This window comes from Eptatretus burgeri, chromosome 1, assembly GCF_056783735.1.
Source record: "Eptatretus burgeri isolate ZD-2024b chromosome 1, Ebu_testis_v1, whole genome shotgun sequence".
In the NCBI taxonomy this organism is placed as follows: domain Eukaryota; kingdom Metazoa; phylum Chordata; class Myxini; order Myxiniformes; family Myxinidae; genus Eptatretus; species Eptatretus burgeri.
Window position 1 is genome coordinate 8043434 of NC_140961.1, and position 22556 is coordinate 8065989.

Genomic DNA, 22556 nt, shown 5'->3' on the forward strand with positions numbered 1-22556 from the left:
TATTCACGCTTGATTGAATGGTCAGGCCACAAGTGGGTATTATGTCTTCATCGTGGATCATTATTTTTCACATGTGCTTCCATGACTTTTTAGGGATGATTGTGGATGTCCGGTCATCCCAGCTGCCTGGTTCCAATCCAAAGAATCCCTTTAATACAACTGTAACGGTCCAACTTTTTATGGTCCTCCCTGCTAGATCACGCGCCTATTGCCATGATCCCATATGGAATGGAAGTCCCATTTGGTCCAGCGTTATGCCGATTAGACGTCGCACATCGGATGCACATTAGGCCGAGTGAGCCTGACGTGTGACGGTGCGACGAATCCAGGTGTGCGGTGCGACGAATCGTGACCAATTATCCTTCAACCATAACAATCAGATTTCACCTCCACCCCAAGAGTCCAGGTATATTTCATAATAAAATAGTATGGGGGAAGGAAACAGAAGGAAGCAATCAATCACATTCAGTAATAATGGAAACCTCTTAACCCACATCCGACATTCACGCTCACGAAACCAATAATGTGCTGGATTCCTTAATTATTCATGTCCTATTGGGCCCTCAGACACACCACAATAGATGGACAACAGAGTGTTCTGATAAACCTGGCAGAGTTGGTGGAGATGGCACGATTTGTGAACAGGCCCTGAGCCCGTCGGCAGCTGGCAAATCAGCTCCTGCCATGACACCTGTAAGGAGGGGGAGAGGCGGGGAGGGGGCTGGCTCTGTGGGGGCTGGTTGAGTGGGGGCGTGGCTTTTGCACACTGAGAGCAGTTCAACAGAGTGGCCTTCTGCTCTGGGCTTCTGTGGTATCTTCTTCCACTTCTGTTATCGCCCCCACCTTTATGCTCTTGGGACCATGCTTCACGGATGATGCACAATACTCCTTCCCACTCGCTCACCATTGGACATGGGCCAATATAGTGTGTGGAGTGACCTTATTGAACTCTCACCCAAAAGCTCTGAATGATGACAGCCCAGTTGACGGTGTTTGCTGCAAAATCTTGCAATGCTAGGCATTGTGAATGCGAAGAGGACATTTTGGACAGTTGTGATGAGGCAGTTGCTCTGAAACAACTTGCTGTCTCTTTCTGGAAGGCAAATTTGACAAAAAGCAATCTCAGTTCACAACAAGAAGCCCACAACAAGTGTGTGTCCATTCTTAGGAGAGCAGAAAACAACATCTGTCCAACCTCAAGATTGAATTTTCAAACTTGTCTCCTTCCTATAAAACCTGGTTGCAACTCACTATGTCTGTCTCTGATGTATGTTCCTCTTCCATCCTTTCCCTCTCATCAAATGCCATCACAGCCGACTCCGCTCGTGAGAAGGTCGAATGCCTCAATTCTGTGTTTGCTTCCAAATCTTGTGTCCACAACCCCTCACTCTCCTTACCCACCCTTCCAGTCACACCCAACTGCTCCTGGACTGTGCATCTTTTGCACATGAGAAGGTGGAGAAGTTTGTGATGACTCTCAACTCTGACTGCTGTTATTGGACCGGACAGCATCAGCTCATGCATTCTAAAAAACTGCTCTTGCACATCATCTCTCTGCCATTTCATCCAATCATTTGCCCCCAGGTCATCTTTCATCTACTTGGAAATCAGCCACCATTACTGAATTACATAAAAAGGAGCAAAAACTTATCCCCTTATCTACTTACAATCACCAGCAAGGTCATGGAATCCACCATAGAAACTGGAATGAAATCCTTCCTTTTCTCCAAACAACTCATCTCAGATCACCAATTTGGATTCAGACCAGGTCAATGTACTTTGGACATGCTGATTCCACTCATCCAACAATGGTTGGAAGCCCTCAATGTCAGACATGAGATCAGGGTCGTCTCCTTGGACATATCTCGTGCTTGCGACGTAGTCTGTCATCCTGCCCTGCTCTGCAAATTCTCTGCCAATGGCATCCAAGGCATATTCCACACATGGCTTCCTGACTTCCTCAACTCTTATCGGCAATGTGTGTCTGTCACCGGAATCCTCTCATCGACCCTCTCAGCTGTCGAGGCTCGAGTGCCCCGAGGTAGTGTTCTGGTCCAAGTCTTATTCCTGATTTTCATTAGGGATTTCTAACTCTCTGGATAATCACCTTTATCTATCCATACCCCCCCCCCACCCCACCCCCATCTACTTTCTTAACAATCCTCTTGAGGAAGTTCTTTCACTCCAACTCCTCAAGTCTCAACATCAGCCACAATCTTTCTTTGGCAAACCACATTTCCAAATTGGCCCCCAAAGCCAGTAACTGACTAGATATCCTCTGTCATACAAAGTTGTTATGTGGCACACCTGAACTCCTGTCCAACTACAAGGCCTCCTTCATCGACAGCTTGCTCCCCTACCTCACACCTTGTTCATCTTGATGCCAGAGAAACCAAGGTCTCCAAGGTCATTGGAAACTTCTGCACTGAAGCTGAGTCGATGTGCCTGTCACTTTCCCATCACAGATCGGTCGGTTCTCTCTCTCTCTCTCTCTCTCTCTCTCTCTCTCTCTCTCTCTCTCTCTCTCTCTCTCTCTCTCTCTCTCTCTCTCTCTCTCTCTCTCTCTCTCTCTCTCTCTCTTTCTCTTTCTCTCTTTCTCTCTTTCTCTCTTTCTCTCTTTCTCTCTTTCTCTCTTTCTCTCTTTCTCTCTTTCTCTCTTTCTCTCTTTCTCTCTTTCTCTCTTTCTCTCTTTCTCTCTTTCTCTCTTTCTCTCTTTCTCTCTTTCTCTCTTTCTCTCTTTCTCTCTTTCTCTCTTTCTCTCTTTCTCTCTTTCTCTCTTTCTCTCTTTCTCTCTTTCTCTCTTTCTCTCTTTCTCTCTTTCTCTCTTTCTCTCTTTCTGTGTCTGTCTGTGTCTGTCTGTGTCTGTCTGTGTCTGTCTGTGTCTGTGTCTGTCTGTGTCTGTGTCTGTGTCTGTGTCTGTGTCTGTGTCTGTGTCTGTGTCTGTCTGTGTCTGTGTCTGTGTCTGTGTCTGTCTGTGTCTGTCTGTGTCTGTGTCTGTGTCTGTCTGTGTCTGTGTCTGTGTCTGTCTGTGTCTGTCTGTGTCTGTGTCTGTGTCTGTCTGTGTCTGTGTCTGTGTCTGTGTCTGTCTGTGTCTGTGTCTGTGTCTGTGTCTGTGTCTGTCTGTGTCTGTGTCTGTGTCTGTGTCTGTCTGTGTCTGTGTCTGTGTCTGTGTCTGTGTCTGTCTGTGTCTGTGTCTGTGTCTGTGTCTGTGTCTGTGTCTGTCTGTGTCTGTGTCTGTGTCTGTGTCTGTGTCTGTGTCTGTCTGTGTCTGTGTCTGTGTCTGTGTCTGTGTCTGTGTCTGTGTCTGTCTGTGTCTGTGTCTGTCTGTGTCTGTGTCTGTGTCTGTCTGTGTCTGTGTCTGTGTCTGTCTGTGTCTGTGTCTGTGTCTGTGTCTGTCTGTGTCTGTGTCTGTGTCTGTCTGTGTCTGTGTCTGTCTGTGTCTGTGTCTGTGTCTGTGTCTGTGTCTGTGTCTGTCTGTGTCTGTGTCTGTCTGTGTCTGTGTCTGTCTGTGTCTGTGTCTGTGTCTGTGTCTGTGTCTGTCTGTGTCTGTGTCTGTCTGTGTCTGTGTCTGTCTGTGTCTGTGTCTGTCTGTGTCTGTGTCTGTGTCTGTCTGTGTCTGTGTCTGTCTGTGTCTGTGTCTGTCTGTGTCTGTGTCTGTCTGTGTCTGTGTCTGTCTGTGTCTGTGTCTGTCTGTGTCTGTGTCTGTGTCTGTCTGTGTCTGTGTCTGTCTGTGTCTGTGTCTGTCTGTGTCTGTGTCTGTCTGTGTCTGTGTCTGTCTGTGTCTGTGTCTGTCTGTCTGTGTCTGTGTCTGTCTGTGTCTGTGTCTGTCTGTGTCTGTGTCTGTCTGTGTCTGTGTCTGTCTGTCTGTGTCTGTCTGTGTCTGTGTCTGTCTGTGTCTGTGTCTGTCTGTGTCTGTGTCTGTCTGTGTCTGTGTCTGTCTGTGTCTGTGTCTGTCTGTGTCTGTGTCTGTCTGTGTCTGTCTGTGTCTGTGTCTGTCTGTGTCTGTCTGTGTCTGTGTCTGTCTGTGTCTGTCTGTGTCTGTGTCTGTCTGTGTCTGTGTCTGTCTGTGTCTGTGTCTGTCTGTGTCTGTCTGTCTGTGTCTGTGTCTGTCTGTCTGTGTCTGTCTGTGTCTGTGTCTGTCTGTGTCTGTGTCTGTCTGTGTCTGTGTCTGTCTGTGTCTGTCTGTCTGTGTCTGTGTCTGTGTCTGTCTGTGTCTGTGTCTGTGTCTGTGTCTGTGTCTGTGTCTGTGTCTGTGTCTGTGTCTGTGTCTGTGTCTGTGTCTGTGTCTGTGTCTGTCTGTGTCTGTGTCTGTCTGTGTCTGTCTGTGTCTGTGTCTGTCTGTGTCTGTGTCTGTCTGTGTCTGTCTGTGTCTGTGTCTGTGTCTGTCTGTGTCTGTGTCTGTCTGTGTCTGTGTCTGTCTGTGTCTGTCTGTGTCTGTGTCTGTGTCTGTCTGTGTCTGTGTCTGTGTCTGTCTGTGTCTGTGTCTGTCTGTGTCTGTGTCTGTCTGTGTCTGTCTGTGTCTGTCTGTGTCTGTGTCTGTCTGTGTCTGTGTCTGTCTGTTTCTGTGTCTGTCTGTGTCTGTGTGTGTCTGTCTGTGTCTGTGTGTGTCTGTCTGTGTCTGTGTCTGTCTGTGTCTGTGTCTGTCTGTGTCTGTGTGTGTCTGTCTGTGTCTGTCTGTGTCTGTGTCTGTGTCTGTCTGTGTCTGTCTGTGTCTGTGTCTGTCTGTGTCTGTGTCTGTCTGTGTCTGTCTGGGTCTGTGTCTGTCTGTGTCTGTGTCTGTCTGTGTCTGGGTGTGTCTGTGTCTGAGTGTGTCTGTCTGTGTCTGTGTGTGTCTGTCTCTGTCTGTGTCTGGCTGTGTCTGTGTGTGTATGTGTGTGTCTGTGTGTGTCTGTCTGTGTCTGTGTCTGTGTCTGTCTGTGTCTGTGTCTGTGTCTGTCTGTGTCTGTGTCTGTCTGTGTCTGTGTCTGTCTGTGTCTGTGTCTGTCTGTGTCTGTGTCTGTCTGTGTCTGTGTCTGTCTGTGTCTGTGTCTGTCTGTGTCTGTGTCTGTCTGTGTCTGTCTGTGTCTGTGTCTGTGTCTGTCTGTGTCTGTCTGTCTGTGTCTGTCTGTCTGTGTCTGTCTGTGTCTGTGTCTGTCTGTGTCTGTGTCTGTCTGTGTCTGTGTCTGTCTGTGTCTGTCTGTGTCTGTCTGTGTCTGTCTGTGTCTGTGTCTGTCTGTGTCTGTGTCTGTCTGTGTCTGTGTCTGTCTGTGTCTGTGTCTGTCTGTGTCTGTGTCTGTCTGTGTCTGTGTCTGTCTGTGTCTGTGTCTGTCTGTGTCTGTGTCTGTCTGTGTCTGTGTCTGTCTGTGTCTGTGTCTGTCTGTGTCTGTCTGTGTCTGTCTGTGTCTGTCTGTGTCTGTCTGTGTCTGTGTCTGTCTGTGTCTGTGTGTGTCTGTCTGTGTCTGTCTGTGTCTGTGTCTGTGTCTGTCTGTGTCTGTGTCTGTGTCTGTCTGTGTCTGTGTCTGTGTCTGTCTGTGTCTGTGTCTGTCTGTGTCTGTGTCTGTCTGTGTCTGTGTCTGTCTGTGTCTGTGTCTGTCTGTGTCTGTGTCTGTCTGTGTCTGTCTGTGTCTGTGTCTGTCTGTGTCTGTGTCTGTGTCTGTGTCTGTCTGTGTCTGTCTGTGTCTGTGTCTGTGTCTGTCTGTGTCTGTCTGTGTCTGTCTGTGTCTGTGTCTGTCTGTGTCTGTGTCTGTCTGTGTCTGTCTGTGTCTGTGTCTGTCTGTGTCTGTGTCTGTCTGTGTCTGTGTCTGTCTGTGTCTGTGTCTGTCTGTGTCTGTGTCTGTCTGTGTCTGTGTCTGTCTGTGTCTGTGTCTGTGTGTGTGTGTGTCTGTGTGTGTCTGTGTGTGTCTGTCTGTGTCTGTCTGTGTCTGTCTGTGTCTGTGTCTGTGTCTGTCTGTGTCTGTGTCTGTGTGTATGTGTGTGTGTCTGTGTCTGTCTGTGTCTGTGTCTGTCTGTGTCTGTGTCTGTCTGTGTCTGTGTCTGTCTGTGTCTGTCTGTGTCTGTCTGTGTCTGTGTCTGTGTCTGTGTCTGTCTGTGTCTGTGTCTGTCTGTGTCTGTGTCTGTCTGTGTGTGTCTGTCTGTGTTTGTGTCTGTCTGTGTCTGTGTGTGTCTGTCTGTGTCTGTGTGTGTCTGTCTGTGTCTGTGTCTTTCTGTCTGTGTCTGTGTCTGTCTGTGTCTGTGTCTGTCTGTGTCTGTCTGTGTCTGTCTGTGTCTGTCTGTGTCTGTGTCTGTCTGTGTCTGTCTGTGTCTGTCTGTGTCTGTCTGTGTCTGTGTCTGTCTGTGTCTGTCTGTGTCTGTCTGTGTCTGTCTGTGTCTGTGTCTGTCTGTGTCTGTCTGTGTCTGTCTGTGTCTGTGTCTGTGTCTGTCTGTGTCTGTCTGTGTCTGTCTGTGTCTGTCTGTGTCTGTCTGTGTCTGTCTGTGTCTGTCTGTCTGTGTCTGTGTCTGTCTGTGTCTGTGTGTGTCTGTCTGTGTCTGTGTGTGTCTGTCTGTGTCTGTGTCTGTCTGTGTCTGTGTCTGTCTGTGTCTGTGTCTGTCTGTGTCTGTCTGTGTCTGTCTGTGTCTGTGTCTGTCTGTGTCTGTCTGTGTCTGTCTGTGTCTGTCTGTGTCTGTGTCTGTCTGTGTCTGTCTGTGTCTGTCTGTGTCTGTCTGTGTCTGTGTCTGTCTGTGTCTGTCTGTGTCTGTCTGTGTCTGTCTGTGTCTGTGTGTGTCTGTCTGTGTCTGTCTGTGTCTGTGTCTGTCTGTGTCTGTCTGTGTCTGTCTGTGTCTGTCTGTGTCTGTGTCTGTCTGTGTCTGTCTGTGTCTGTCTCTCTGTCTCTCTCTTCTTTACATGTTTTGTCCCCCCACCCCCCTGCAAGTTTATCCAAAGGGCACCCACGGTCCACCATCAAACCCCTTCTGGTGAAGCTACTAAATTCTGGATCACTGCTCACCTTTACTTATTTTCTTATTCTTTTTTTTTTTTTACCACCTGTGGAACCAACTTCCCCATTCTTTTCAATCTCACTCTTTCATCCGGGTCTTCAAGGCAGCTGTTCACCACCATCTTGGATCATCCCCAGTCCAAAACCACAATCTTTGCTACCTCCCATTCCACCCCAATCCCACCTCCTTCCAAATTTCCAGTTTTTCCTTCTTGAGAGTTTCCTTCTGTTTTCTATCCTGTCCACCCATTGTGTCCTTTATTGCCCCCCCTTGCTCTCCACACCCATTGCTTGTCTAAATGTCCCCCTATCTTGTCCTTAAACTCCACTGTCAGTGCCCCCCCTCTCTCTGCTGCTCCTTTTGTCCTGTTACGTCCTGATCTATTCAGTGCACTTGCTCTTCCACGAGCCTCAACTCTGTATGCAAAATAATATTACATAGGGCAGAACGGTAAAAGTGGCAATGCAGACACATGGGTGGGTATACCCTGTCACACCGGACATCAAAGTGACGCATATCTGATATCACAATTAATTACTTTACGTTTATGCTAGACATTCACTTTTGAGGAATAATTGCTCTCTTCTAATTACTATTAACCCCGAGGAGCCATTTCCACAACACCATTAATGTTCGACTGGAACAGTTTGCCTTCAAACTTGCTCTTCAAAACATATTATTATCCGAGTTAAAAAGGAGAACAAAAGTTGATCATAAATTTGCATGTCTTACTTTTTATGGAACATTTTGTTCACTGTTTCCTTAAAGTTCCACTTACCTGCACACATTGACCCATCGAAGAGAGTTGTCTTCCTCGGTCAAAAGGGACATTTAAATGAACTAGTACACCTGCTCCCAACGCAGCGACAGGAAAGGTCATGTTATTACCCTCTCTGAGGTATATGGATTGGAGTCGATCTAGACTCGGGTCCATTAGTCTGTGGGTACATGATAAGCAAATAATGTCTCAAAAACTTTGGGTTTAGTGTCAAACATCAGTAGTGACTGTTTAAAAAGGTAAGCATAATATGTATTTGTGGTTTATCGAATTTTTACTTCTGGTAGGGGTGCCACACGAAATGCTACGATAAGCTAGGTAGCAAATTAAGTCGCTGCAACCTCCATCATGTGACCCTTAGTAGTCCTGTCAAGTTTGGTTGAGATCGGATGAGTAACGACCGAATGTATTGCGTTCAGACAGACACACACACACATCCCAAATAGCATATTTTAATATGATACTGTACCTTAGGGTGCATCAAACGCCCCCTTTTTTGCAAAAGTTTGAAAAACATAACGGCGATAGGACAGATGTGTTTGTATACATGAAAAAACATTTCTCATTTTTGTTCAGAATTTTCGGTCATCATCTTGGGGGTCCACATCGGGGTCAAATTTCAGGCACGCAGCTCCTGCGCATTTTTCAGAATAAGTGTTATTTTTCACTGTATAGTGATCAAAACTTGTGTCTGGTGGTGAAATAATTCTGACATATCAATGTACTGCTCCTTTGGTGATGTTCCAGTGATATAGAGCCAATCAAATTTTCCAGGAAACTGTGCCAACAAATTACAAGCCAACCATGTTACAAACATCACCAAAGGAGCAATACATTGATATGTCAGAATTATTTCACCACTAGACACAAGTTTTGATCACTATACAGCGAAAAATAACATTTATTCTGAAAAATGCGCAGGAGCTGCGTGCCTGAAATTTGACCCCGATGTGGACCCCCAAGATGATGACCGAAAATTCTGAAAAAAAATGAGAAATGTTTTTTCATGTATTCAAACACATCTGTCCTATCGCCGTTATGTTTTTCAAACTTTCGCAAAAAAGGGGGCGTTTGATGCACCCTACTGTACCTCTCTTGAAAAAGGATGCTGATTTTGTTTTTTCTTGGTTTGAAGTTTAACACAATGCACCTGAAAAATCTTATTGTATGTATAGGTACTGGATGATCAAAATACTGAATATCACCTGTAAATGTTGGATGTAAAATGTGTGAATAAGCATTAAATGCAAATTCATTGAATTTTCCAATAGAATCGGTTGAGGCAGCCAGGTCTTATTCAATTGGCCATAACCAATGTGTGACATCAGATGTACTTTTTCACAGCCAATCGTGCACAAGAGGTGGTGGCTGCCTTGGCATAAATTATCGAAAAATTCCCAAAGTTGCAATTTTCAAAATTGGCAGACGGTTCAAGTTTGGGCAGAATGGGGTTGGCTGGTATACAGCGAGAAAGACGAGGAAAAATAAGAAAGAAAAACTAACATGATGATGCAGACAAATAATTAAGATATGCAACAAGATATAATTTCTGCTTAACACAGCTTTTGTCAAATAAGCATCCGAAGGTAAAAAATTAATAATGGTGACAAACTGTAACTGTTCATTTGTTACATTAATTTTGTGTTTCATTTTGAATAGCTCGGAGTGACTGCAGTACCAGCCAGAAGATTATCTCTCAGTTGGAATCACGACGTCGTGATGCCAAAGAGAGACGACATCGATCCATTCGCTCATTTGTGTGTCATGTGTTGCTGCTGGTTTGCCTCATTCCTGGGAGTGCAGCTGTGCCACTGATTCATTACCCCATCGAGGTTAGAGCAGTAATTTGGAATTTGTTTGCGTTTCCGGTGATAACTCACCTACTCTTCACAAAAGACACCATGAGATGTTTAAAGTCCACCGATGACCAGTGCTAGCAGACGTCCTTCCGATGGATAGTGCGCACATTGAACCATCGCCCTGCATGCCAAACGCCCTGGTGACACTTAATAACTGGGTCGGGAGTCAAACTCAGACGAAACCGCTCCAACATGAGTGTGCATACAGTACCTCGACTATCCTGCCAGGCCACTAACATCATGACATTCTCAATGGGTTTTAAATAACATTGCAGGAGTTTAATATTTGCCTCAAGAATCAACTCAAAGGTCCACTCTTATGAAAGACACCATGGGATTATTTCTTTATCACCCAAACGTACAAGCAGACATGACATCCGACTTACAGCCCTTGACAAAATATCTACATCTAAAAAAGGCAAAAAAAAATCTGTCTCTCTCTCTCTCTCTCTCTGTCTCTGTGTGTGTGTCTCTCTCTCTCTCACTCTCTCACTCTCTCACACTCTCACTCTCACTCTCACTCTCACTCTCACTCTCACTCTCTCTGTCTCTCTGTCTCTGTCCTATGCATGGCCAAAACGTTTAAGTTATAAACTCCAAACACGGGGAACAAATACTACTGTGTCTGTGGGTGTGTGTTGTGTGTGTGATGTGTGTGTACGCATGCATGTGCATGTCTGTGTGTCATGACATGTGTGGGGGTAACAATGGCTATGTGACTGACCGCAGCCTCACGCGGGGATGTGGGTGGTGGGCGGTATATAAATTGTCGATGTGAATGTGTACCTTGTCGCGCCAACTGGTCGTGGTAGCAGAGGGTATTACAATTTCCTTTTTTTACCTGGGCAACACTGATGATAAAGCACTTTTGCACAGACAAATTTGTTTTCCTTCCCTCTTCTCCCCCCCCCACCCACCCCCCCAAATGGCACGCACTCAATCAATATTTGCAATTACTGTTCAAATGGCATTGCATCGGTGTGTGTGTGTGTGTGTGTGTGTGTGTGTGTGTGTGTGTGTGTGTGTGTGTGTGTGTGTGTGTGTGTGTGTGTGTGTGTGTGTGTGTGTGTGTGTGTGTGTGTGTGTATGTATGTGTGTATATGTATATATATATATATATATATATATATATATATATATATATATATATATATATATATATATCTTGATTAATAATATAATATTTAGTTAATAGACTTTAATTAGTCTGTGAGAGTAGATCATGGAAAATCGGATCATACAATGCATGAAATCGCTCCAAGCTCCTAATTTGAAAACAATAGCATTTACAAATGCGATATACACAGCGAATCTTAGCGATGATGAACAGGCATTCAAGTATATGAGTGAGGAAGTTGAAAAAATAACTTTATCCTGAAAAAATATCGTTGCGGCCTGTTCCAAGTCAAGGCATAGTTGATCAGGCCCAAAAATATGGCGGCTTCAAACCCCGGCGAGGTTACTGAGGAGATGCGTGAAGACCCCAAAGAGCGAGGTGGCTGAGGATGCACCTGATAAAGGATATCATTAAATAAGGTTGTTAATTATCTTTAAAAGGGGTTTAAATTAACCCAAACACCCTGTTTTCACTCTTGCACTTCCGTGGAGTTCCCCTCGTATGCACGCAAAGTTTCAGATTGCTAGATTTTATGGTTTTGGAGTTATGTAGGAGACACACACATACACAAGTGTGTATATATATATATATATATATATATATATATATATATATATATATATATATATATATATATATATATATATATATATATATATATTTTTTGACCTCTCAGTGGGTTTGACTATTTGCAAACCAATTATATAATGATTGTATGGACAAGAAAGTACAAGATAACGTATGTGCAATCAGAGTTTCTTCCATATTTGGACCATCATACTTGATTCTTACATATTTTCTCAAAACCAAATGTCAGGCAGGATAGCACAGAAGTAGCACACTTGCATTTACGTTCTCGAGTCCTGGTTCAATACAAAGCCTCAAAACATCCCATCAGACTTGTGATTCACAGGCCACGCATTGCATCAGAGAATGTAGTGTCTGGTCCCTCGAATGTACTTTCAGCTGAGGACCATCTGTAGCCTAAGCTGGTAGACGACAAAGATCCCATGGTGTCTTTCGCTTAAAGTACGCAATTGTTTCAGGCATGCTGGACAAATTCCAAATTCCTAATGTTCAGGGGCATTAAGCCTCAGGGTTGATGAAACCCATGGGCCAAACTTGTTGTTGAAGCCCGGTCCAAAATTCCTTTGCCAACAATGAATCATCCGAATCATATTCATTTAACTACTTACACGAGTAATTAATTTAATGTCCACGTCCAAACTTTTACTTAAAATCCATAAGTAGCAAGGACATCCTATTTATTTATTAACATGGAGTACGTGGCTCTAGTATCCTGGCGCAAGGCCTATTCTTGTGAAAGATGCAATGGAATATTTTTATGTCCACGATGTAGCCAGCTTTACATCACATATATCGCTTTCAATGGAGTACATGCTCTCCAATGAGGTCTGTCTGCTGGCACCACAATGTGCAACAGTACCCAATCAAATATGGAAGGCCTCAGAAGAAATAAAACCCTATACCTGTCAGCCCAGACCCCAGAGGCAAGTACATGGATAGTTACCTCCACAACCAAAGGTGGACGGAGGTTATGTTTTCACCCCTGTCTGTCTGTCTGTCTGCCTGTGAGCAGGATATCTCAAAATGTTATGGACGGATTTGGAAGAAATTTGGTGGATCGATTGGGTGTGTGACAAGGAACAATTCATTTGATTTTTTCGTGAAGATCTAAGTTTTGTCCGAATAAATTTTTGAGATATTCTGCTCACAGACAAAGAAACAAACAAACAGACATACAAACAGACAGAGACAAACAAGGGTGAAAACATAACCTCGGTCCACCTTCAGTGGAGGAGGTAATAATAGTGAGAAAGTAGTGTACATCAATATGTTTTTAAGTTCTTTATATTCTTCGTTAAATGGTTGCTGGTTAAATGGTTGCTGTGTTTTGCTTAACTGTATTTCATGTTGTTGTTGTTGTTGTTGTTTGTATAACATTTTGGAGCACTCCGTGTATAAGTGGAAAATTATATCTCGTTTCTTATTTGATGTCTTCCATTCAGGTGGAAATTCATGTTTTTTTCTGACTAATGGAGAAAAAATTTAAACTTTATTTGTTGATGGAAAAGCAGAATGTGTTTGAAAAGTCAGGTTACAGAGCAGATTATATTGCTTTGTATTTTGAATATCAAATTGATTTGGTTGGGAGAGAGAGAGAGGTAAGAGAGGCATACATTCTCAATGAAGCTTGAGCACGACGGGTATCCGTGCATGATGATGGTCAAGAGAGGGACACCAAATGGAAACCAACAAGTAAAAACATTTTGATTATAAACAAATAATTAATTACAGGCATACAAGAACAAATAGCACACGACAAATCATAATTAATAACTAATGATAACTTATTATATTGCAATGAACCAGCAGTTGAGCTCAAATAATAAAGGGGAATAAATATAATCAAATGTGGTGGAACAATGAAACAGAATTGATCAAATCCCGACATACTGATTCATGAAAACTATCACATAAATCCCCACATTTGTTTCACATGGTGATAAAACAGAAGTTGGTCGATTGCCACGACCAGAAGATTGGATGATTAGACAATATTTTGACTCTGTACCACCTGTACTTCTGACAGCCTCAATTTTACTGGATATTTTGCCCCCAGCATATCAATAATTCAAATATGCGTCACAATATTTCAGCTGACATTTTGGATGGAGACCGCCACTGTTTTTTAAAACAGCAGAATGTCAGTGTCGAAAATTTACACCATCCGCATCACTACAAAGAAGTTGAATTTTGTTATTCTTGGTTGAAATGTTCATGGAATTGCTCTACTGCCCCTCCATGCATGTCCGTAACGAAAGAATACTTCAAATTCATACACCAGACCTGATACTCAATAAGAAAATGCAACATTTAGGTTGTAAAAGTACAACTTACTCAACGAAAAAAATTGGCATCTTTCTGAAGGTTTCAGTTTTGGGTGTGAAGCCGAAAATCACGTTATGGACGTACGTTACGGACGTACACATTTCATGTACGTCCGCAACACAATCTTTGAAAACAGAGAATATTAAATTTCCTCAGCTCGTTTTTTTCTCACATCAGTGTATATGATCATTTCAACCTCAAAGTAGAAGTGATAATATGGAAACAACAGATGACGACGGTTCACCCAAAACTGCTGCAGACGATGAAGTGAGTACGTCCGTAACTATCTGAATGATTTCTGTTTGTTGATGCCTGAATATACAGTTCAACGAGGCTATTAATTTGTTTTTTTTTAAACACTCAATATCGAGCGTGGTTTAATTGAAAAATACTCGATGGATTCATACTGAACACCATTCGTTCAAAAATGTTGCTTTAAAGACGTACATTTGGCATTACTGTTTGTAGATTAGTGGTATTAAACGACAATCTAATCATTTGTTGGCAAATTATAAGATTGTTTATGTTGAGTGTTTTAGTGAAAACAACTTGTTAGTATTTGCACTCACTGGTTGCCGTGGACTAGTTGCCATGGTTAAATTTAAATGAATTCTGTGTTCAGAATGAGATTTTCAAAAAATTTAGGGAAACATATCCACCCAAACTGCTTGTATTCTCCGAAAATCTTCATCAGTTGACAAAAAATTTCCCTAATTCTCAACATAATTTAGAATTTTGTTTTGACTTCACAGCAACCAACGGGTGCAGCCTTGTTGGTTGACGTATATGGAAGACATCACCAGAATATTTTGTGATGGGAGTATAAGGTTCAATGCTGAATTTGTCTTTAGTGTCTTCTGGATGTAACAAAAATATTTTGATGGATATCTGAACGAAATCGGGGTACACTGTTGTGGGTCTTGGGAGACATTGAGAAGCTCATTATTTAACATACCTGTTATTTGACAACCTGCTCGATATGAATGTCTATTATTATTGATTTATTGATCAGTAGAGTTCTTTCTGAAGGACATTGAGTTCTGTTCTTCGTTGTAACAAGAAACATTTTGTAACTTGATGGAGTTTTGTTGTGTGTCATGTTGTTTAACATTCATGTACGTCCATAACATCAAAAGGGTACATCCGTAACGAAAGTACCGGATGTCCATAACGTATGACATAGACCTCTCCTTGACAACTCAGGGCACGATGGCCATTGGCACATACCTGTATGAATGATGTATCTCATGAACTGCACACATGGTGATAGTACTCTGCTGGTTCATTTCACAGGAAATGGCAAAAAGTGGTTTTATTTGCACACATCTGTAATGGTAATATTTTGACTCACCATGACATAAATAGAGGAACTTTAATACTTCCCTCTGGGTCTGGTCAGAATACTAAGTCATCTCCTTCGCAAAGGCATCATAGAAGCCACCCACCTATTAATCTGCCATCACTGTATCTGATTGAATGTGTCCGAACTGCACTTCTGTAAGGGTGAAATTGCCCATAAATTATATAAAAGGTATTGAGAGTAAGAGGTCAAACTGAGTGAAACCCCAGAACGGCAGATCGAGGAGGAGAGAGGGGTGTTGAGGAAGGGGGAGATTGCAGTTTCATCCGACGGTATTTGCAGATCTTCAACGGCGAATGATTGGCCTTTGGTACAGTGGAGTGCCCTCAGGGCTTCGGCAGTGCAGCAGTTGACATAGATAGAAGAGCCCTGATGGCATTCAAGGTGCATGAAGTGCTGCAATTGGTGATACCATCTGCTTGGTACAGGTGAAAAAGCCTTCAGGGTTGTAGCAGCAGACATTAAGTGCCACAGTTGAAATAGCTGAAATAGCCCTGAGCATTGCCAGAAGCATGTAAGATGGCGAAGTAACATGGGCGTACGAGCCAATTTTTTTGAGGGAGGCGGCTACAGATTTTCCCGAACGATGGCTACTTTGCCCGAATGTACACTTCAAGCCACTGTGTGCCTTTTTGACATGCGTTTCTTGGTAGTCAGAGTCCATTTCTCTTTTGTAATGATCACATTTCACACGATAGCGATAGGGTCGCTTTCATGATTTCATGGGGAACATTTTTTTTAATTATTGTAACCTCAACACACGTGATGATGAATGATCTGAAATAAAGGAAAATAAATACACATATAAGAGGTGCATTAAGATCAGATTTACATCAACAGGCAACAATACAGGGTGTAAGTTAGAATGGCCACTCGACTCGATTGGCGTGTAAACCTCCGGCAGAGATTCAGATCAGACCCTTTCCACCATCCACCCTTCTACTCAGTCATAGCACTACCCAATACAACCCTTTTGAAATGATGTCTTGAACGCCACTTTGGAAAGGCCTTCATGCCATTGCACAGGGCGATTCCCTCTATCATCATTTTAAACACTTTTGAGCAAACTAAAGAATCGAACCAAGGGCAATTTCAAAATGTTTAATAATAATAACTCATAGGTGACAGGAACTGCTGACAAACAAACATCTGAAACACCTTCAATGAACCACATTAAATATGTCCCGAGACATCATATAGCATCTCCCGAAAGCCAGTGAGATCATACCTGCTCACAAAGTCCCGGAGTCCTGGAGGGTTTCCACAGAAAGAATCCAACCTTCCAGAGATGCTATCCGGCAACACGAACAGCCGATTAGGAAGTCGTTAAGAATCCGTCTGATCAGATCTTCAGAGATCTCAGGGCCCTGTACGGCTTCTTTGCCCCACCATAACATGCTGGTGATTGTCCTACCATCAGCCATTTGTGTTTCTACATATGCGTAATTGTGAAACACACATTCAATGATGAAAATACTGTCAGACCCCGACATTCGTGGGGGATACATTCCTGAAAAATTCCGCCAATGTTGAATCCGCGAATGTCGGGGCATTGTTTCAATGGGAAAAAGGGGGATAGGTTCCTGGCAGTTCGTGGTTCATAAAGCAAAATCAAAAATCCCTTGAAAAACCGTGTATACGACCGCAAAAAAAAAGCGAATACGTAAAGCACAGGGTCGTGAATGTATAAGTACATCAGAAAAACCATGAATTCACGAAAAAAAATCTGCAAATGTGTGAAGCACGGGGTCGCAAATTGGGGAAGCAGGTTACATTTTATGAACTGCGAATATGCGGGGTCTGCGAATAGCAGAAACGCGAATGTCGGAGTCTGACAGTACGTCATTTCGAAAGAGCTTGAGGGTGTGCAAAACCTCGGCAGTCGGGCAGAGCTGCCACTTTCCAGATTTATAATAAATTCGATATATACTGTTTACAATTGAACATTGCAAAAATGGTCAAACGTATGACAATTCACTGGTTTTTTACATCACATGCTGTCATCATTCTGTCATCTCACGATATTTTATCATCTCACAATATTTTGTCATCCTGATATTTTTATGCCCGAATTATAAAAGCTATGCCAGCTTTTGGTGGTTGTGTGAACCACGGTCTCTTGATTGGTGATAGAATCTGATCCAAAATTTTTAAAAAATAGCACTTCGAGCATAATGCAGGAAAGAATGCGTGCTGCTTTGCCCACACCTGTTAACAAACCACCGATGAAAGTTTGATGTGATTCCTCTCCTCTTGTCTGCTCAGTCTCGATAGTAATGCCACGACTCTCTCATCTCACACCCTTCTCTCCTTGAATCCCCCCTACCCACCAAATCTCAACTCTCTTGACGTCACCAGCACATCACTTTAAAGTCTTTCACCAAGCTCCATCTAAGGCTTTGGTTAAAACCAGCCAACGTATCAGCCCATTCGGCTCAAGTGCTGAGCATGAGTTCTGACGAGCCATGGGGAGTGAACATACAAATAGCAATTGGTTGACATCCAAACCTTGGCCGGAGTGGACAACAGCTCGACGACAATCAGGCAAATGTTGCAAAATGCTCTCGGGATTCTGCATTCTGGATAAGCCGTAACAATTCCTGAAATGTCTGGCATGCTCCTGCGAAAGTTTGCTCCAAAATTTAAGGCTATGTTTGATTTATTTGATGATTTCGAGAATAGCCAAAAGTCCTCAGCATATAAGATGTCCTGCCAGTCGCATTGTTCATCAAAACAGGTGGAACATAATGCAATTTCGACTCGAGCATGTGTATCCCTATAAAAGAAGAAAAAAGAAAACCCTGGGACAGGGTGACTCATCAATTCTTTGGTGACTATTCCATGACAATTTGTTTTTTTAACAACATTGAAGGCTCGTAGTGGAGCTGCTACACACACACACACACACACACACACACACACACACACACACACACACACACACACACACACACACACACACACACACACACACACACACACACACACACACACACACACACACACGTCTCACATACATGGATGTACGGACTAATCCATGAGACACAACACAGGACTGTTGGACAAGTCAAACAGCCAATGATCATGGGGGAAGTGTCGTCACTTCTCGTGGCACTCTGGGTTCCAGTGACGTTGCAACAATGGCAGCACACTCAGCGGGGCACTTCCTCAGGAGGAATTTTCTCATCGCCATATATGCCAACCTATGGGGATTGTCCGCGCTGTTATCCTTTTATAATATGCTGCATAAAAAAGTAAATAGTGTCGGACCCCGACATTCGCGGTTCCTCCATTCACAGACCCTGTGTATTCGTGGCTCATAAAATATGACCTGCTTCTACATTCACGACCCTGTGCTTCACTTATTCGTGGTTTTTCTGACCTTCTACATTCACCACCCTGTGCTTTGCGTATTCGAGGTTTCGCTCACCTGCTTCTACATTCGCGACTCTGTGCTTCACGTATTCAAGCTTTCACTCACCTGCTTCAACATTCGCAACCCAGTGCTTCACTATTCGAGGTTTTTCTCACCTGCTTCTACATTCACCACCCTGTGCTTCATGTGTTCGAGGTTTCACTCACCTGCTTCTACATTTGCGACCCTCTGCTTCATGTATTCGAGGTTTCACTCACCTGCTTCTACATTTGCGACCCTGTGCTTCACGTATTTGAGGTTTCACTCACCTGCTTCTACATTCACCACCCTGTGCTTCGCGTATTCAAGGTTTCACTCACCTGCTTCTACATTCGTGACCCTGTGCTTCACGTATTCGACGTTTTTCTCACCTGCTTCTGCATTCACCAGCCTGTGCTTCACGTATTTGAGGTTTTTCTCACCTGCTTCTACATTCACCACCCTGTGCTTCATGTGTTCGAGGTTTCACTCACCTGCTTCTACATTTGCGACCCAGTGCTTCACTATTCGAGGTTTTTCTCACCTGCTTCTACAGTCGCGACTCTGTGCATCACGTGTTCGAGGTTTTTCTCACCTGCTTATACATGTGACCCTGTGCATCACGTGTTCGAGGTTTTTCTCACCTGCTTCGACAGTCGCGACTCTGTGCTTCACGTATTCGAGGTTTTGCTCACCTGCTTCTACATTCACCACCCTGTGCTTCGCGTATTCGAGGTTTCGCTCACCTGCTTCTACATTCGTGACCCTGTGCTTCACGTATTTGAGGTTTTTCTCACCTGCTTCTGCATTCGTGACCCTGTGCTTCACGTATTTGAGGTTTTTCTGACACCTGCTTCATCATTCACCACTCTGTGCATCACGTGTTCGAGGTTTTTCTCACCTGCTTCGACAGTCGCGACTCTGTGCATCACGTGTTCGAGGTTTTTCTCACCTGCTTATACGTTTGTGACCCTGTGCTTCACGTATTCGTGGTTTCGCTCACCTGCTTCTACATTCGCCACCCTGTGCGTCATGTATTCGAGGTTTTTCTCACCTGCTTCTACATTCGCGACCCTGTGCTTCATGTGTTCGAGGTTTCACTCACCTGCTTATACATTTGTGACCCTGTGCTTCACGTATTCGTGGTTTTTCTCACCTGCTTCTACATTCGTGACCCTGTGCTTCACTTATTCATGGTTTTTTTTCACCTGCTTCCACATTCGCGACCCTGTGCTTCACGTATTCGATGTTTTTCTCACCTGCTTCTACATTCACCACCCTATGCTTCACGTATTTGAGGTTTTTCTCACCTGCTTCTATATTCACCACCTTGTGCTTCACGTATTTGAGGTTTTTCTCACCTGCTTCAACATTCGCGACCCTGTGCTTCACTTATTCGTGGTTTTTCTGACATGCTTCATCATTCACCACTCTGTCCTTCACATATTCGAGGTTTTTCTCACCTGCTTCTGCATTCACCACCCTGTGCTTCACGTATTCAAGGTTTCGCTCACCTGCTTATACATTTGTGACCCTGTGCTTCACGTATTCGAGGTTTCACTCACCTGCTTCTACATTCGCGACCCTGTGCTTCATGTGTTCGAGGTTTCACTCACCTGCTTCTACATTTGCGACCCTGTGCTTCACGTATTCGAGGTTTCGCTCACCTGCTTATACATTTGTGACCCTGTGCTTCACGTATTCGTGGTTTTTCTCACCTGCTTCTACATTCGTGACCCTGTGCTTCACTTATTCATGGTTTTTTTTCACCTGCTTCCACATTCGCGACCCTGTGCTTCACGTATTCGATGTTTTTCTCACCTGCTTCTACATTCACCACCCTATGCTTCACGTATTTGAGGTTTTTCTCACCTGCTTCTATATTCACCACCTTGTGCTTCACGTATTTGAGGTTTTTCTCACCTGCTTCAACATTCGCGACCCTGTGCTTCACTTATTCGTGGTTTTTCTGACATGCTTCATCATTCACCACTCTGTCCTTCACATATTCGAGGTTTTTCTCACCTGCTTCTGCATTCACCACCCTGTGCTTCACGTATTCAAGGTTTCGCTCACCTGCTTATACATTTGTGACCCTGTGCTTCACGTATTCAAGGTTTCACTGACCTGCTTCTACATTCGCAACCCTGTGCTTCACGTATTCGTGGTTTTTCTGACCTGCTTCTACATTCACGACCCTATGCTTCACGTATTCGAGGTTTCGCTCACCTGCTTATACATTTGTGACCCTGTTCTTCATGTATTCGAGGTTTCGCTCACCTGCTTCTCCATTCGTGACCCTGTGCTTCACGTATTCGAGGTTTCGCTCACCTGCTTATACATTTGTGACCCTGTGCTTCATGTATTCGAGGTTTCGCTCACCTGCTTATACATTTGCGACCCTGTGCTTCATGTGTTCGAGGTTTCACTCACCTGCTTCTACATTCGCGACCCTGTGCTTCATGTGTTCGAGGTTTCACTCACCTGCTTATACATTTGCGACCCTGTGCTTCACGTATTCGAGGTTTCACTCACCTGCTTCTACATTTGCGACCCTGTGCTTCACGTATTCGAGGTTTCACTCACCTGCTTCTACATTTGCGACCCTGTGCTTCACGTATTCGAGGTTTCGCTCACCTGCTTATACATTTGTGACCCTGTGCTTCATGTATTCATGGTTTTTCTCACCTGCTTCTACATTCGTGACCCTGTGCTTCACGTATTCGTGGTTTTTCTGACCTGCTTCTACATTTGCGACCCTGTGCTTCACGTATTCAAGGTTTTTCTCACCTGCTTCTACATTCGCGACGCTGTGCTTCACGTATTTGAGGTTTTTCTCACCTGCTTCTACATTCGCGACCCTGTGCTTCACGTATTTGTGGTTTTTCTTATCTGCTTCTCCATTTGCGACCCTGTGTTTCACGTATTCGTGGGTTTTTTTGTGGGTGTATTTTTAGTTTTCTTGATCTGCTTCTAGATGTGTGACCCTGTGCTTCATGGATTTGTGGTTTTCCATGGAATTTTTGATTTTCCTTTATGAATCACGAACTGCCAGGAACCTATCCCCTTTTTCCCATTGAAGCAACGCCCCTTCACTCATAGATTTGACATTTGCGGCATTTTTCAGGAACGTATCCCCCACGAATGTTGGGGTCCGACAGTTCATAAAAGTTATTGAATATAGATAAAAGCCATTTCGTTTGTGGCCTATGTACAGTATATATGTTCCGATTAATTGCCTTCACCCCACTGGTTAGACATCTCGCCCGACTCTGTCCACAATCAAAATCATGCTCCGACATTTTGTGAAGCAGCACAGATGGCAGACCTCAGGCCTTGGCCTGGCCCAGGCAAAAATGCTACAGTTAGAACTACAGTATATGACAGTTTACTCTAATATACTAAAGTAATCTGCAGAGAATTACTCCAGGAAGTGAATACTATTTTTGCCGAGGGGGGGGGGGGGGTGGGCATGTTGTCAGTCCATGGCCCAGTGCAAAGGAATATAACCACTATGTATCATGGGTGCTCATAAGCAGTTCTCATGTTTTTGTTTCATGTATGTACATCGGGTTATTATTATTTTTAATCATTTTTGGGTGCGATCGTGGCAGTGATCTGTTGCATTATACACCACCCAAACAAAGGAATGTGTTTCCTGGTACGTGAAATATGGCGAAAACTGGAATTATGCAGAGAAACCGTCATTTATAGCCCTGGTATGAATAGCATAATTAAAGTGTGTCAAAATGACGGGTTGGATTTATGGTGTGTAATTGTGTTGATGTATTGAGTATGGTGTGTATTGTGTGTGGTGTGGTTTGTGGGAATGTTGCGGGGATGGTTGGTTGTGGGTCTACGGCAGAATAAAGTGATGTGGTGCGTTGGGCCTTATGAGATGGCCTAGAGTTTTTTTTTTTTTTTTTTTTGTATACCTTGGTCGAGGCTCGTACGAGAGCGAACACACAACTCACAGCAAGGAGGCATGAGACAAGAGGGGCGGGAGTGGAAGGGACAAAACAGTGGGGAACAGACACATTAGGTGAACTGTGGAAGGGAGAGGGATGGGGATGGGACGGGGAACATGGCGAAGAGAAGATGGACATTTCAGGGACTTTCAGGAAGGAAAGCAGGAGAAATGAAGGAAGTGGGCTTGGGTGGATTATCGGGGGTAGAAAAGA

General features: G+C 43.9%; 1 protein-coding gene and 1 long non-coding RNA gene across 7 annotated transcripts in view; one reads left to right on the top strand and one right to left on the bottom strand.

Annotated features, from left to right (window-relative positions):
* LOC147033820 (disintegrin and metalloproteinase domain-containing protein 12-like) overlaps positions 1–22556 on the top strand; it is an 868480-nt gene that overhangs the window by 372943 nt on the left and 472981 nt on the right. The gene's annotated exons all lie outside the window — the stretch shown is intronic.
* On the bottom strand, positions 15108–17312 carry LOC147033821 (uncharacterized). The gene is made up of 3 exons (XR_015055504.1): positions 17190–17312; positions 16210–16379; positions 15108–15758 (listed from the first exon to the last, which is right to left on the bottom strand). It is a non-coding gene; the product is annotated as an uncharacterized LOC147033821 (long non-coding RNA).